The sequence below is a fragment of the Plectropomus leopardus genome, chromosome 20 (assembly GCF_026936395.1).
Source record: "Plectropomus leopardus strain MGB_pleo_1.0 chromosome 20, ASM2693639v1, whole genome shotgun sequence".
NCBI classification, from domain to species: domain Eukaryota; kingdom Metazoa; phylum Chordata; class Actinopteri; order Perciformes; family Serranidae; genus Plectropomus; species Plectropomus leopardus.
Genome location: NC_142195.1, coordinates 13607556 through 13625290, shown reverse-complemented (window position 1 = coordinate 13625290; position 17735 = coordinate 13607556). Strand labels below are relative to the sequence as shown.

The 17735-nt window shown below is 33.4% G+C and overlaps 1 long non-coding RNA gene across 1 annotated transcript; it reads right to left on the bottom strand.

Annotated features, from left to right (window-relative positions):
* Positions 1-12044: 12044 nt before the first annotated feature.
* On the bottom strand, positions 12045-14111 carry LOC148186190 (uncharacterized). The gene is made up of 2 exons (XR_015775226.1): positions 13553-14111; positions 12045-12717 (listed from the first exon to the last, which is right to left on the bottom strand). It is a non-coding gene; the product is annotated as an uncharacterized LOC148186190 (long non-coding RNA).
* Positions 14112-17735: the final 3624 nt, after the last annotated feature.

Sequence of the window (17735 nt, the reverse complement as noted above, 5' to 3'; positions counted from 1 at the left end):
TTATAGGCGTATTATACATTATACACAATAAAAAATGCAGAAAAATTAGTCAACAATGAAAATGGTCAATAGATGCAACCCCTCTAGAAAAAATAAATCCACTTAGTGAGCCATGTAATATCTAACCATTTTATGTATCTTGTACCTCAAGCCAACAGCAAAAAGTACACCAACACAGTTAAGTTTAAGATTATAGTAGAGATGCGCTTTTTGAAGTACTTATTATTCCTCTGCACCAGTGATAACACTGACTGGAGTGTAAAAAAACTAGCCAAAACGTCATGCTATACCATGCCGTCAAAAATCTCGTCAAAACATCATACTATACCTTGACATCAAAAATCTTGCTGAAATGCCATACAATAGCATGTCATCAAAAATCTCACCAAAATGTAATACTATAGCATGCCGTCAAAAGTCTCGTCAAAACGTCATAGTATTGAATGTCGTCAAGGATCCCGCCAAAACGTCATACCATAGCATGTTGTCTAACATCTGGCAAAAACGTCTTACTATAGCATGTCTTAAAAAATTGCACAAAAATGTGTTACTAAAGCATGTAGTCAAAAATCCCGCCAAAATCTAATACTATAGAATGTCGTCAAAAATCTCACCAAAACATCAGACTCTAGCATGCCATCAAAAATCTCGCCAAAATGTAATACTATAGAATGTCTTAAAAAATCTCACCAAAATGTCATAATGATAACATGTCGCCTAAATTTCATACTACATGATGATGTCAAAAATCATGCTAATACATCATACTAAAGCATGTCTTCAAAAATCGTGCCAAAATGTCATACTATGGCATGTCATCAAAATCTCACCAAAACGTATTGCTACAGCATGTTGTCAAAAATCTCGCCAAAACGATAAGATGATTAAAATCTGGTGGTCAAAGGTCAAGGTGAAGTCATACATTTATTTTTTGGCCATAACTAAAAAACCTTGGGTGATCCTTGTGAAACCGCTGACTGTAGAGATCTTTTCTACGTGAAGCATCTTTTTGTTTTGACATGCTATACCATGACATTTGTTAATGTCCAAAAGCCCATCTTTTTCGAACATGCTATACTGTTATGTATCTCGACAAGCTATAATATGGTGTTTTCAGGTGTGTTTTTTCTACATGTCAAAATTTGAAATTTTTCGGCATACAGTTTTCAACCATTTTTTCGATATGCTATATTATGACATTTTGGCCTTTTTTGGCCCTTTTTTAAAAAAATGCTATGCTATGGCGCATCTCTATGAGCTATGAGAAGTGCTTTTCATCCAATTTTGGGACATGTCAAAATTTGAGATATTTTGCCTTATAGTATGCGGTTTAGAGCCATTTTTTCAACATGCTATGAAGTGACATTTTTTTTCAATTTTTTGGCCCTTTTTCAATATACTATGCTGTGGTGCATCTCTCTGAGATATAGTGACTGCTTTTCAGCCATTTTTGAGACAAAATTTGAGATTTTTCAACATACTATAGAATGCGGTTCTTGACCATTTTTTCAAAATGCTATATTATGACTTATAGGCCTTTTTTGGCCCTTATTTCAACATGCTATGTCACACCATGGCGTTAAAATGTACAAATATGGTAAAAAAAAAAAACAACAAAAAAAAAAAACACCATGATATAGAATGTTGAAAAAATGACCAAAACAGTTAGTCTGTAGTATGGGAAAAAAGGAAAACATTTACATATTACAAAAATACCTGAAAAACTCAAAACAGCACAAAATAGCGTGCTGAGACACACCATAGCTTTACAACCTGCAAAAACGACCCAAAACACCATAATTTAGAATTTCAAAAAATGACCAAAATAACAAAGCAAATGTATGGCAAAAATGTAAAAATTCGACCTGTCCTAAAAACTACTGAAAATACCTCAAAACAGCATAAAATAGCGTGCTAAGACATGCCATACCAATAAAAAGTGCAAATATGGCCAAAAACAACTTAATATGGAATGTTGAAAAAATGACCAAAAAAAGCAAGGCTATAGTATGGCAAAAATGTCAAAATTTGACGTGTTCCAAAAACGGCTGAAAACACCTCAAAAAACAGCATAAATTAATGTTATTAGACACATCATTGCATTTAAACGTGCAAATATGGCCAAAAACATCCGAACATAGAAGGTCGAAAAAATGACCAACAAAGCAAGGCTATACTATGGCAAAAATGTCAAAATTTGACATGTCCCAAAAACACCTAAAAACACCTCAACACAGCACAAAATAACGTGCTGAGACACGCCATAGCATTTAAATATGCAAATATGGCCAAAAACATCATAGTATAGAATATCGAAAAAATGACCACAAAAGCAAGGCTATAGTATGGCAAATATGTCAAAATTTGACATGTCCCAATAAGAGCTAAAAACACCTCAGATCAGCATCAAATAACATACTAGGAAATGCCATCGTATTGAAACATACAAATATGGCCAAAAACATGATAATATAAAATGTCGAAAAATGACCAAAAAAGCAACGCTATATGGTAAAATGTCAAAATTTGAAATGTCCCAATAAGAGCTAAAAACACCTCAAAACAGTATAAAATAATGTGCTGAGACACACCATGTCATTTAAAATGTGCAAAAACAGCCAAAAACACGATAATATAGAATGTTGAAAGAAACGACCAAAAAAGCAAGGCTATAGTATGGCAAAAATGTCAAAATTGTACATGTCCCCAAAACAGCTGAAAACACCTTGAAACAGCATAAAATGACATACTAAGAAATGCCATAGCATTTAAACATGCAAATATGGCCAAAAACATCATAATATAGAAGGTTGAAAAAATGACCAAAAAAGCAAGGCTATAGTATGGCAAAAATGTCAAAATTTGACATGTCCCAAAAACAGCTGAAAACACCTCAAAACAGCATGACATAACGTGCTGAAACACGCCATAGCATTTAAACATGCAAATATGGCCCAAAACATCATAATATAGATTGTCATAAGAATGACCAAAAAAGGCAAGGCTATAGTATGTCAAAAATGACAAAATTTGACAAGTTCCAAAAACAGCTGAAAACACCTCAAAAAAGCATAAAATAACGTGCTGAGACACGCCATAGCATCAAAACATGCAAATATGGCAAAAAAATATCAGAAAATAGATTGTCGAAAAAACGATCAAAAAAGCAAGGCTATAGTATGGCAAAAATTTCAAACTTTGACATGTCCCAAAAACAGCTAAAAACACCTCAAAACAGCATAAAATAACGTACTGAGACACGGCATAGCATTTAAACAGTGCAAATATGGCCAAAAACATCAAAAATTGATTGTCGAAAAAACATCCAAAAAAGCAAGGCTATAGTATGGCAAAAATGTCAAAATTTGACATGTCCCAAAAACAGCTGAAAACACCTTAAAACAGAATAAAATGCCATATTAAGAAATGTCATAGCATTAAAACAGAAATTTGGCCAAAAACATCATAATATAGATTGTCGAAAAAATGACCATAAAAGCAAGGCTATAGTATGGCAAAAAGTTCAAAATTTGACATGCCCCAAAAAAAGCTAAAAACACCTCAAAACAGCATAAAATAATGTGCTGAGACACGCCATAGCATTTAAACATGCAAATATGGCCAAAAAACATCATAAAATAGATTTTTGAAAAAACGATCAAAAAAGCAAGGCTATAGTATAGCAAAAATGTCAAAATTTGACATGTTCCAAAAACAGCTGAAAACACCTCAAAACAACATAAAATAACGTGCTGAAACACGCCATAGCATTTAAACATGGAAATATGGCCAAAAACATCATAATATAGATTGTCGAAAAAATGACCAAAAAAGCAAGGCTATAGTATGGCAAAAATGTCAAAATTTGACATGTCCCCAAAACAGCAAAAAACACCTCAAAACAGCATGAAACAACGTGCTGAGACATGGCATAGCATTTAAACATGCAAATATGGCCCAAAACATCACAAAATAGATTGTCGAAAAAACGACCAAAAAAGCAAGGCTATAGTATGGCAAAAATGTCAAAATTTGACATGTCCCCAAAACAGCTGAAAACACCTTAAAACAGCATAAAATAACATACTAAGAAATGCCATAGCATTGAAATGTACAAATATGGCCAAAAACACCATAATATAGATTGTCGAAAAAATGACCAAAAAAGCAAGGCTATAGTATGGCAAAAATGTCAAAATTTGACATGTCCCAAAAACAGCTGAATACACCTTAAAACAGAATAAAATGCCATATTAAGAAATGACATAGCATTAAAACATAGAAATTTGGCCAAAAACATCATAATATAGATTGTTGAAAAAATGAACATAAAAGCAAGGCTATAGTATGGCAAAAATTTCAAAATCTGGACATGTCCCAAAAAAACCTGAAAAAACCTCAAAACAGCATAAAATAACATACTAAGAAATGCCATAGCATTTAAATGTACAAATATGGCCAAAAACACCATAATATAGTATGTCGAAAAAATGACCAAAAAAGCAAGGCTATAGTATGGCAAAAATGTCAAAATTTGACATGTCCCAAAAACAGCTGAATACACCTTAAAACAGAATAAAATGCCATATTAAGAAATGACATAGCATTAAAACATAGAAATTTGGCCAAAAACATCATAATATAGATTGTCGAAAAAATGAACACAAAAGCAAGGCTATAGTATGGCAAAAATTTCAAAATTTGGACATGTCCCAAAAAAAGCTAAAAACACCTCAAAACAGCATAAAATAATGTGCTGAGACACAGCATAGCATTTAAATATGGAAATATGGCCAAAAACATCATAAAATAGATTGTCGAAAAAAACGACCAAAAAAGCAAGGCTATAGTATGGCAAAAATGTCAAAATTTGACATGTTCCAAAAACGGCTGAAAACACCTCAAAACAACATAAAATAACGTGCTGAGACACGGCATCGCATTTAAACATGGAAATATGGCCAAAAACATCATAAAATAGATTGTCGAAAAAACGATCAAAAAAGCAAGGCTATAGTATGGCAAAAATGTCAAAATTTGACATGTCCCAAAAAAAGCTAAAAACACCTCAAAACAGCATAAAATAACGTGCTGAGGCGCAGCATAGCATTTAAATATGGAAATATGGCCAAAAACATCATAAAATAGATTGTCGAAAAAAACGACCAAAAAAGCAAGGCTATAGTATGGCAAAAATGTCAAAATTTGACATGTTCCAAAAACGGCTGAAAACACCTCAAAACAACATAAAATGACGTGCTGAGACACGGCATAGCATTTAAACATGCAAATATGGCCAAAAACATCATAAAATAGATTGTCATAAAAATGACAAAAAAGCAAGGCTATAGTATGGCAAAAATGTCAAAATTTGACATGTCCCAAAAACAGCTGAAAACACCTTAAAACAGAATAAAATGCCATATTAAGAAATACCATAGCATTAAAACATAGAAATTTGGCCAAAAACATCATAATATAGATTGTCGAAAAAATGAACATAAAAGCAAGGCTATAGTATGGCAAAAATTTCAAAATTTGACATGTCCCAAAAAAAGCTAAAAACACCTCAAAACAGCATAAAATAACGTGCTGAGACACAGCACAGCATTTAAATATGGAAATATGGCCAAAAATATCATAAAATAGATTGTCGAAAAAAACGACCAAAAAAGCAAGGCTATAGTATGGCAAAAATGTCAAAATTTGACATGTTCCAAAAACAGCTGAAAACATCTCAAAACAACATAAAATAACGTGCTGAAACACGCCATAGCATTTAAACATGCAAATATGGCCCAAAACATCATAATATAGATTGTCATAAAAATGACAAAAAAGCAAGGCTATAGTATGGCAAAAATGTCAAAATTTGACATGTCCCCAAAACAGCTGAAAACACATTAAAACAGCATAAAATAACGTGCTGAGACACGCCATAGCATTTAAACATGCAAATATGGCCAAAAAAATCAAAAATAGATTGTTGAAAAAATGACCAAAAAAGCAAGGCTATAGTATGGCAAAAATTTCAAAATTTGACATGTCCCAAAAAAAGCTAAAAACACCTCAAAACAAAATGAAATAGCGTGCTTAGACACGCTATAGCATTTAAACGATGCAAAAATATGGCCCAAAAACACCATAATATAGAAGGTCGAAAAAATGACCAAAGAAGCAAGGCTATAGTATGGCAAAAATGTCAAAATTTGACATGTCCCAAAAACAGCTGAAAACACCTCAAAACAAAATGAAATAGCGTGCTTAGACACACCATAGCATTTAAACGTGCAAAAGCATTAAAACATCATAATATAGAAGGTCGAAAAAATGACCAAAGAAGCAAGGCTATAGTATGGCAAAAATGTCAAAATTTGACATGTCCCAAAAACAGCTGAAAATGCCTCAAACAGCATAAAATAACGTGCTGGGACACGCCATAGCATTTAAACGCTCAAAAACGGCCCAAAACACCATAATATAGATTGTCGAACAAATGACCAAAAAAGCAAGGCTATAGTATGGCAAAAATATCAAAATTTGACATGTCCCAAAAACAGCTGAAAACACCTCAAAACAGCATAAAATAACGTGCTGGGACACGCCATAGCATTTAAACGTTCAAAAACGGCCCAAAACACCATAATATAGAAGGTCGAAAAAATGACCAAAGAAGCAAGGCTATAGTATGGCAAAAATGTCAAAATTTGACATGTCCCAAAAACAGCTGAAAACACCTCAAAACAAAATGAAATAGCGTGCTTAGACACGCTATAGCATTTAAACGTGCAAAAAACGGCCCAAAACACCATAATATAGAAGGTCGAAAAAATGACCAAAGAAGCAAGGCTATAGTATGGCAAAAATGTCAAAATTTGACATGTCCCAAAAACAGCTAAAAACACCTCAAAACAGCATAAAATAACGTGCTGAGACACAGCATAGCATTTAAATATGGAAATATGGCCAAAAACATCATAAAATAGATTGTCGAAAAAAACGACCAAAAAAGCAAGGCTATAGTATGGCAAAAATGTCAAAATTTGACATGTTCCAAAAACAGCTGAAAACACCTCAAAACAACATAAAATAACATGCTGAGACATGCCATAGCATTTAAACATGCAAATATGGCCCAAAACATCATAATATAGATTGTCATAAAAATGACAAAAAAGCAAGGCTATAGTATGGCAAAAATGTCAAAATTTGACATGTCCCCAAAACAGCTGAAAACACCTTAAAACAGCATAAAATAACGTGCTGAGACACGCCATAGCATTTAAACATGCAAATATGGCCAAAAAAATCAAAAATAGATTGTTGAAAAAATGACCAAAAAAGCAAGGCTATAGTATGGCAAAAATGTCAAAATTTGACATGTCCCAAAAACAGCTAAAAACACCTCAAAACAGCATAAAATAACGTGCTGAGACACAGCATAGCATTTAAATATGGAAATATGGCCAAAAACATCATAAAATAGATTGTCGAAAAAAACGACCAAAAAAGCAAGGCTATAGTATGGCAAAAATGTCAAAATTTGACATGTTCCAAAAACAGCTGAAAACACCTCAAAACAACATAAAATAACATGCTGAGACATGCCATAGCATTTAAACATGCAAATATGGCCCAAAACATCATAATATAGATTGTCATAAAAATGACAAAAAAGCAAGGCTATAGTATGGCAAAAATGTCAAAATTTGACATGTCCCCAAAACAGCTGAAAACACCTTAAAACAGCATAAAATAACGTGCTGAGACACGCCATAGCATTTAAACATGCAAATATGGCCAAAAAAATCAAAAATAGATTGTTGAAAAAATGACCAAAAAAGCAAGGCTATAGTATGGCAAAAATTTCAAAATATGACATGTCCCAAAAAAAGCTAAAAACACCTCAAAACAAAATGAAATAGCGTGCTTAGACACGCTATAGCATTTAAACGTGCAAAAAACGGCCCAAAACACCATAATATAGAAGGTCGAAAAAATGACCAAAGAAGCAAGGCTATAGTATGGCAAAAATGTCAAAATTTGACATGTCCCAAAAACAGCTGAAAACACCTCAAAACAAAATGAAATAGCGTGTAGACACACCATAGCATTTAAGCGTGCAAAAAGCATTTAAAACACCATAATATAGAAGGTCGAAAAAATGACCAAAGAAGCAAGGCTATAGTATGGCAAAAATGTCAAAATTTGACATGTCCCAAAAACAGCTGAAAATGCCTCAAAACAGCATAAAATAACGTGCTGGGACACGCCATAGCATTTAAACGCTCAAAAACGGCCCAAAACACCATAATATAGATTGTCGAACAAATGACCAAAAAAGCAAGGCTATAGTATGGCAAAAATATCAAAATTTGACATGTCCCAAAAACAGCTGAAAACACTTCAAAACAGCATAAAATAACGTGCTGGGACACGCCATAGCATTTAAACGTTCAAAAACGGCCCAAAACACCATAATATAGAAGGTCGAAAAAATGACCAAAGAAGCAAGGCTATAGTATGGCAAAAATGTCAAAATTTGACATGTCCCAAAAACAGCTGAAAACACCTCAAAACAAAATGAAATAGCGTGCTTAGACACGCTATAGCATTTAAACGTGCAAAAAATTTGGCCCAAAAACACCATAATATAGAAGGTCGAAAAAATGACCAAAGAAGCAAGGCTATAGTATGGCAAAAATGTCAAAATTTGACATGTCCCAAAAACAGCTGAAAACACCTCAAAACAGCATAAAATAACGTGCTGAGACACAGCATAGCATTTAAATATGGAAATATGGCCAAAAACATCATAAAATAGATTGTCGAAAAAAACGACCAAAAAAGCAAGGCTATAGTATGGCAAAAATGTCAAAATTTGACATGTTCCAAAAACAGCTGAAAACACCTCAAAACAACATAAAATAACATGCTGAGACATGCCATAGTATTTAAACATGCAAATATGGCCCAAAACATCATAATATAGATTGTCATAAAATGACAAAAAAGCAAGGCTATAGTATGGCAAAAATGTCAAAATTTGACATGTCCCCAAAACAGCTGAAAACACCTTAAAACAGCATAAAATAACGTGCTGAGACACGCCATAGCATTTAAACATGCAAATATGGCCAAAAAAATCAAAAATAGATTGTTGAAAAAATGACCAAAAAAGCAAGGCTATAGTATGGCAAAAATGTCAAAATTTGACATGTCCCAAAAACAGCTAAAAACACCTCAAAACAGCATAAAATACCGTGCTGAGACACAGCATAGCATTTAAATATGGAAATATGGCCAAAAACATCATAAAATAGATTGTCGAAAAAAACGACCAAAAAAGCAAGGCTATAGTATGGCAAAAATGTCAAAATTTGACATGTTCCAAAAACAGCTGAAAACACCTCAAAACAACATAAAATAACATGCTGAGACATGCCATAGCATTTAAACATGCAAATATGGCCCAAAACATCATAATATAGATTGTCATAAAAATGACAAAAAGCAAGGCTATAGTATGGCAAAATGTCAAAATTTGACATGTCCCAAAACAGCTGAAAACACCTTAAAACAGCATAAAATAACGTGCTGAGACACGCCATAGCATTTAAACATGCAAATATGGCCAAAAAATCAAAATATAGATTGTTGAAAAAATGACCAAAAAAGCAAGGCTATAGTATGGCAAAAATGTCAAAATTTGACATGTCCCAAAAACAGCTGAAAACACCTCAAAACAAAATGAAATAGCGTGCTTAGACACGCTATAGCATTTAAACGTGCAAAAAACGGCCCAAAACACCATAATATAGAAGGTCGAAAAAATGACCAAAGAAGCAAGGCTATAGTATGGCAAAAATGTCAAAATTTGACATGTCCCAAAAACAGCTGAAAACACCTCAAAACAAAATAAAATGCCATATTAAGACACGCCATAGCATTAAAACATAGAAATTTGGCCAGAAACATCATAATATAGATTGGCGAAAAAACGACCAAAAAAGCAAGGCTATAGTATGGCAAAAATGTCAAAATTTGGACATGTCCCAAAAAAAGCTAAAAACACCTCAAAACAGCATAAAATAATGTGCTGAGACACAGCATAGCATTTAAATATGGAAATATGGCCAAACACCATAATATAGATTGTCGAAAAAATGACCAAAAAAGCAAGGCTATAGTATGGCAAAAATGTCAAAATTTGACATGTCCCAAAAACAGCTGAAAACACCTCAAAACAGCATAAAATAACGTGCTGGGACACGCCATAGCATTTAAACATGCAAATATGGCCAAAAACATCATAATATAGATTGTCGGAAAAATGACCAAAAAAGCAAGGCTATAGTATGGCAAAAATGTCAAAATTTGACATGTCCCAAAAACAGCTGAAAACACCTCAAGACAGCATAAAATAACGTCCTGAGACACGGCATAGCATTTAAACATGCAAATATGGCCAAAAACACCATAATATAGAATGTCGAAAAAAATGACCAAAAAAGCAAGGCTATAGTATGGCAAAAATATCAAAATTTGACATGTCCCAAAAACGGCTGAAAACACCTCAAAACAACATAAAATGACGTGCTGAGACACGGCATAGCATTTAAACATGGAAATATGGCCAAAAACATCATAATATAGATTGTCGAAAAATGACCAGAAAAGCAAGGCTATAGTATGGCAAAAATGTCAAAATTTGACATGTCCCAAAAACAGCTGAAAACACCTTAAAACAGCAGAAAATAACGTATTAAGAAATGCCATAGCATTTAAACATGCAAATATGGCCAAAAACACCATAATATAGATTGTCGAAAAAATGACCAAAGAAGCAAGGCTATAGTATGGCAAAAATGTCAAAATTTGACATGTCCCCAAAACAGCTGAAAACACCTCAAAACAGCATAAAATAACGTGCTGAGCCACGCCATAGCATTTAAACATGCAAATTCTGCCAAAAACATCATAATATAGATTGTCGAAAAAATGACCAGAAAAGCAAGGCTATAGTATGGCAAAAATATCAAAATTTGACATGTCCCAAAAACAGCTGAAAACACCTCAAGACAGCATAAAATAACGTCCTGAGACACGGCATAGCATTTAAACATGCAAATATGGCCAAAAACATCATAATATAGAATGTCGAAAAAATGACCAAAAAAGCAAGGCTATAGTATGGCAAAAATGTCAAAATTTGACATGTCCCAAAAACAGCTGAAAACACCTTAAAACAGCATAAAATAACGTACTAAGAAATGCCATAGCATTTAAACATGCAAATATGGCCAAAAACATCATAATATAGAATGTCGAAAAAATGACCAAAAAAGCAAGGCTATAGTATGGCGAAAATGTCAAAATTTGACATGTCCCAAAACAGCTGAAAACACCTCAAAACAGCATGAAACAACGTGCTGAGACATGGCATAGCATTTAAACATGCAAATATGGCCCAAAACATCACAAAATAGATTGTCGAAAAAACGACCAAAAAAGCAAGGCTATAGTATGGCAAAAATGTCAAAATTTGACATGTCCCAAAAACAGCTGAAAACACCTCAAAACAGAATAAAATGCCATATTAAGAAATGTCATAGCATTAAAACATAGAAATTTGGCCAGAAACATCATAATATAGATTGGCGAAAAAACGACCAAAAAAGCAAGGCTATAGTATGGCAAAAATGTCAAAATTTGACATGTCCCCAAAACAGCTGAAAAAACCTCAAAACAACATAAAATAACGTGCTGAGACACAGCATAGCATTTAAATATGCAAATTTGGCCAGAAACATCATAATATAGATTGGCGAAAAAACGACCAAAAAAGCAAGGCTATAGTATGGCAAAAATGTCAAAATTTGACATGTCCCCAAAACAGCTGAAAACATCTTAAAACAGCATAAAATAACATACTAAGAAATTCCATAGCATTTAAATGTACAAATATGGCCCAAAACACCATAATATAGAATGTCGAAAAAATGTCCAAAAGGCAAGGCTATAGTATGGCAAAAATGTCAAAATTTGACATGTCCCCAAAACAGCTGAAAACACATTAAAACAGCATAAAATAACATACTAAGAAATTCCATAGCATTTAAATGTACAAATATGGCCAAAAACATCATAATATAGAAGGTCGAAAAAATTACCAAAAAAGCAAGGCTATAGTATGGCAAAAATGTCAAAATTTGACATGTTCCAAAAACAGCTAAAAACACCTCAAAACAGCATAAAATAATGTGCTGAGACACGCCATAGCATTTAAACATGCAAATATGGCCAAAAAACATCATAATATAGATTGTCGAAAAAATGACCAGAAAAGCAAGGCTATAGTATGGCAAAAATATCAAAATTTGACATGTCCCCAAAACAGCTGAAAACACCTCAAAACAGCATAAAATAACGTGCTGAAACACGCCATAGCATTTAAACATGGAAATATGGCCAAAAACATCATAATATAGATTGTCGAAAAAATGACCAAAAAAGCAATTTGACATGTCCCCAAAACAGCAAAAAACACCTCAAAACAGCATGAAACAACGTGCTGAGACATGGCATAGCATTTAAACATGCAAATATGGCCCAAAACATTATAATATAGATTGTCGAAAAAACGACCAAAAAAGCAAGGCTATAGTATGGCAAAAATGTCAAAATTTGACATGTCCCAAAAACAGCTGAAAACACCTTAAAACAGAATAAAATGCCATATTAAGAAATACCATAGCATTAAAACATAGAAATAATGCCAAAATCACCATTATATAGAATGTCCAAAAAATGACCAAAAAAGCAAGGCTATAGTATGGCAAAAATGTCAAAATTTGACATGTCCCAAAAACAACTGAAAATGCCTCAAAACAGCATAAAATAACGTGCTAAGACATACCATAGCATTTAAATGTGCAAATATGGCCAAAAACATCATAATATAGAATGTCGAACAAATGACCAAAAAAGCAAGGCTATAGTATGGCAAAAATGTCAAAATTTGACATGTCCCAAAAACAGCTGAAAACACCGCAAAACAGCATAAAATAGCGTACTTAGACACGCCATAGCATTTAAACATGCAAATATGGCCCAAAAACATCATAATATAGATTGACATAAAATGACCAAAGAAGCAAGGCTATAGTATGGCAAAAATGTCAAAATTTGACATGTCCCAAAAATAGCTGAAAACACCTTAAAACAACATAAAATAACGTGCTAAGAAATACCATAGCATTTAAATGTACAAATATGGCCAAAAACACCATAATATAGAAGGTCGAAAAAATTACCAAAAAAGCAAGGCTATAGTATGGCAAAAATGTCAAAATTTGACATGTTCCAAAAACAGCTGAAAACACCTCAAAACAACATAAAATAACGTGCTGAAACACGCCATAGCATTTAAACATGCAAATTCTGCCAAAAACATCATAATATAGATTGTCGAAAAAATGAACATAAAAGCAAGGCTATAGTATGGCAAAAATGTCAAGATTGGACATGTCCCAAAAAAAGCTAAAAACACCTCAAAACAGCATAAAATAACGTGCTGAGACACGCCATAGCATTTAAACATGGAAATATGGCCAAAAACATCATAAAATAAATTGTCGAAAAAATTGACCAAAGAAGCAAGGCTATAGTATGGCAAAAATGTCAAAATTTGACATGTCCCAAAAATAGCTGAAAACACCTTAAAACAACATAAAATAACGTGCTGAGACACGCCATAGCATTTAAACATGCAAATATGGCCCAAAACATCATAATATAGATTGTCGATAAAATGACCAAAGAAGCAAGGCTATAGTATGGCAAAAATGTCAAAATTTGACATGTCCCAAAAACAGCTGAAAACACCTCAAAACAGCAGAAAATAGCATGCTAAGAAATGCCATAGCATTTCAATGTACAAATATGGCCAAAAACATCATAATATAGAAGGTCGAAAAAATTACCAAAAAAGCAAGGCTATAGTATGGCAAAAATGGCAAAATTTGACATGTCCCAAAAACAGCTGAAAACATATTAAAACAGAATAAAATGCTGTATTAAGAAATGTCATAGCATTAAAACATAGAAATTCTGCCAAAAACATCATAATATAGAACGTCGAAAAAATGACCAAAAAAGCAAGGCTATAGTATGGCAAAAATGTCAAAATTGGATATGTCCCAAAAACAGCTGAAAATACCTTAACACAGCATAAAATAACATACTAAGAAATGCCATAGCATTTAAATGTACAAATATGGCCAAAAACATCATAATATAGATTGTCGAAAAAATGAACATAAAAGCAAGGCTATAGTATGGCAAAAATGTCAAAATTTGACATGTCCCAAAAACAGCTGAAAACACATCACACAAACATAAAATAATGTGCTGACACACGCCATAACTATTAAAACGTGCAAATATGGCCCAAAACACCATAATATAGAAGTCGAAAAAATGACCAAAGAAGCAAGGCTATAGTATGGCAAAATGTCAAATTGACATGTCCCAAAAACAGCTGAATGGACATGCTAGTATGCTAAAACGCCAAAACACCATAATAGTCAAAAATGACCAAAAAGCTATAGTATGGCAAAATGTCAAAATTTGACATGTCCCAAAACAGCTGAAAACATCAAAACTGCTATACAAAAATGCAAAAACACCATAATATAGATTGTCAAACAAATGACCAAAGAAGCAAGGCTATAGTATGGCAAAATGTCAAAATTTGATATGTCCCAAAAAACAGCTGAAAACACCTCAAAACAAAAAATAACGTGTTAAGACACGCCATAGCATTTAAACGCAAATATGGCCAAAAACATCATAATATAGAAGGTCGAAAAAATGACCAAAGAAGCAAGGCTATAGTATGGCAAAAATGTCAAAATTTGACATGTCCCAAAAACAGCTGAAAACACCTCAAAACAAAATAAAATAGCGTACTTAGACACGCTATAGCATTTAAACGCAAAAACGCCCAAAACACCATAATATAGAAGGTCGAAAAATGACCAACAAAGCAAGGCTATAGTATGGCAAAAATATCAAAATTTGACATGTCCCAAAAACAGCTGAAAACACCTCAAAACAGCATAAAATAACGTGCTGGGACACGCCATAGCATTTAAACGTTCAAAAACGGCCCAAAACACCATAATATAGAAGGTCGAAAAAATGACCAAAGAAGCAAGGCTATAGTATGGCAAAAATGTCAAAATTTGACATGTCCCAAAAACAGCTGAAAACACCTCAAAACAAAATGAAATAGCGTGCTTAGACACGCCATAGCATTTAAACGTGCAAAAACGGCCAAAAACACCATAATATAGAATGTCGAACAAATGACCAAAAAAGCAAGGCTATAGTATGGCAAAAATATCAAAATTTGACATGTCCCAAAAACAGCTGAAAACACCTTAAAACAGCAGAAAATAACGTATTAAGAAATGCCATAGCATTTAAACATGCAAATATGGCCAAAAACACCATAATATAGATTGTCGAAAAAAATGACCAAAAAAGCAAGGCTATAGTATGGCAAAAATATCAAAATTTGACATGTCCCAAAAACAGCTGAAAACACCTCAAAACAAAATGAAATAGCGTGCTTAGACACGCCATAGCATTTAAATGTGCAAAAACGGCCCAAAACATCATAATATAGAAGGTCGAAAAAATGACCAAAGAAGCAAGGCTATAGTATGGCAAAAATGTCAAGATTGGACATGTCCCAAAAACAGCTGAAAACACCTCAAAACAGCATAAAATAACGTGCTGGGACACGCCATAGCATTTAAACGTTCAAAAACGGCCCAAAACACCATAATATAGAAGGTCGAAAAAATGACCAAAGAAGCAAGGCTATAGTATGGCAAAAATGTCAAAATTTGACATGTCCCAAAAACAACTGAAAATGCCTCAAAACAGCATAAAATAACGTGCTAAGACATACCATAGCATTTAAATGTGCAAATATGGCCAAAAACATCATAATATAGAATGTCGAACAAATGACCAAAAAAGCAAGGCTATAGTATGGCAAAAATGTCAAAATTTGACATGTCCCAAAAACAGCTGAAAACACCTCAAAACAAAATGAAATAGCGTGCTTAGACACGCCATAGCATTTAAACGTGCAAAAACGGCCCAAAACACCATAATATAGAATGTCGAACAAATGACCAAAAAAGCAAGGCTATAGTATGGCAAAAATATCAAAATTTGACATGTCCCAAAAACAGCTGAAAACACCTTAAAACAGCATAAAATAACGTACTAAGAAATGCCATACCATTTAAACATGCAAATATGGCCAAAAACATCAAAAATAGATTGTTGAAAAAATTACCAAAAAAGCAAGGCTATAGTATGGCAAAAATGTCAAAATTTGACATGTCCCAAAAACAGCTGAAAACACCTCAAAACAAAATGAAATAGCGTGCTTAGACACGCCATAGCATTTAAACGTGCAAAAACGGCCCAAAACATCATAATATAGAAGGTCGAAAAAATGACCAAAGAAGCAAGGCTATAGTATGGCAAAAATGTCAAAATTTGACATGTCCCAAAAACAGCTGAAAACACCTCAAAACAAAATGAAATAGCGTGCTTAGACACGCTATAGCATTTAAACGTGCAAAAAACGGCCCAAAACACCATAATATAGAAGGTCGAAAAAATGACCAAAGAAGCAAGGCTATAGTATGGCAAAAATGTCAAAATTTGACATGTCCCAAAAACAGCTGAAAACACCTCAAAACAAAATGAAATAGCGTGCTTAGACACGCCATAGCATTTAAACGTGCAAAAACGGCCCAAAACACCATAATATAGAAGGTCGAAAAAATGACCAAAGAAGCAAGGCTATAGTATGGCAAAAATGTCAAAATTTGACATGTCCCAAAAACAGCTGAAAACACCTCAAAACAAAATGAAATAGCGTGCTTAGACACGCCATAGCATTTAAACGTGCAAAAACGGCCCAAAACACCATAATATAGATTGTCGAACAAATGACCAAAAAAGCAAGGCTATAGTATGGCAAAAATGTCAAAATTTGACATGTCCCAAAAACAGCTGAAAATGCCTCAAAACAGCATAAAATAACATGCTAAGACATACCATAGCATTTAAATGTGCAAATATGGCCAAAAACACCATAATATAGATTGTCGAACAAATGACCAAAGAAGCAAGGCTATAGTATGGCAAAAATGTCAAAATTTGACATGTCCCAAAAACAGCTGAAAACACCTCAAAACAAAATGAAATAGCGTGCTTAGACACGCTATAGCATTTAAACGTGCAAAAAACGGACCAAAACACCATAATATAGAAGGTCGAAAAAATGACCAAAGAAGCAAGGCTATAGTATGGCAAAAATGTCAAAATTTGACATGTCCCAAAAACAGCTGAAAACACCTCAAAACAGCATAAAATAACGTGCTGGGACACGCCATAGCATTTAAACGTTCAAAAACGGCCCAAAACACCATAACATAGAAGGTCGAACAAATGACCAAAAAAGCAAGGCTATAGTATGGCAAAAATATCAAAATTTGACATGTCCCAAAAACAGCTGAAAACACCTTAAAACAGCATAAAATAAGGTATTAAGAAATGCCATAGCATTTAAACATGCAAATATGGCCAAAAACACCATAATATAGATTGTCGAACAAATGACCAAAGAAGCAAGGCTATAG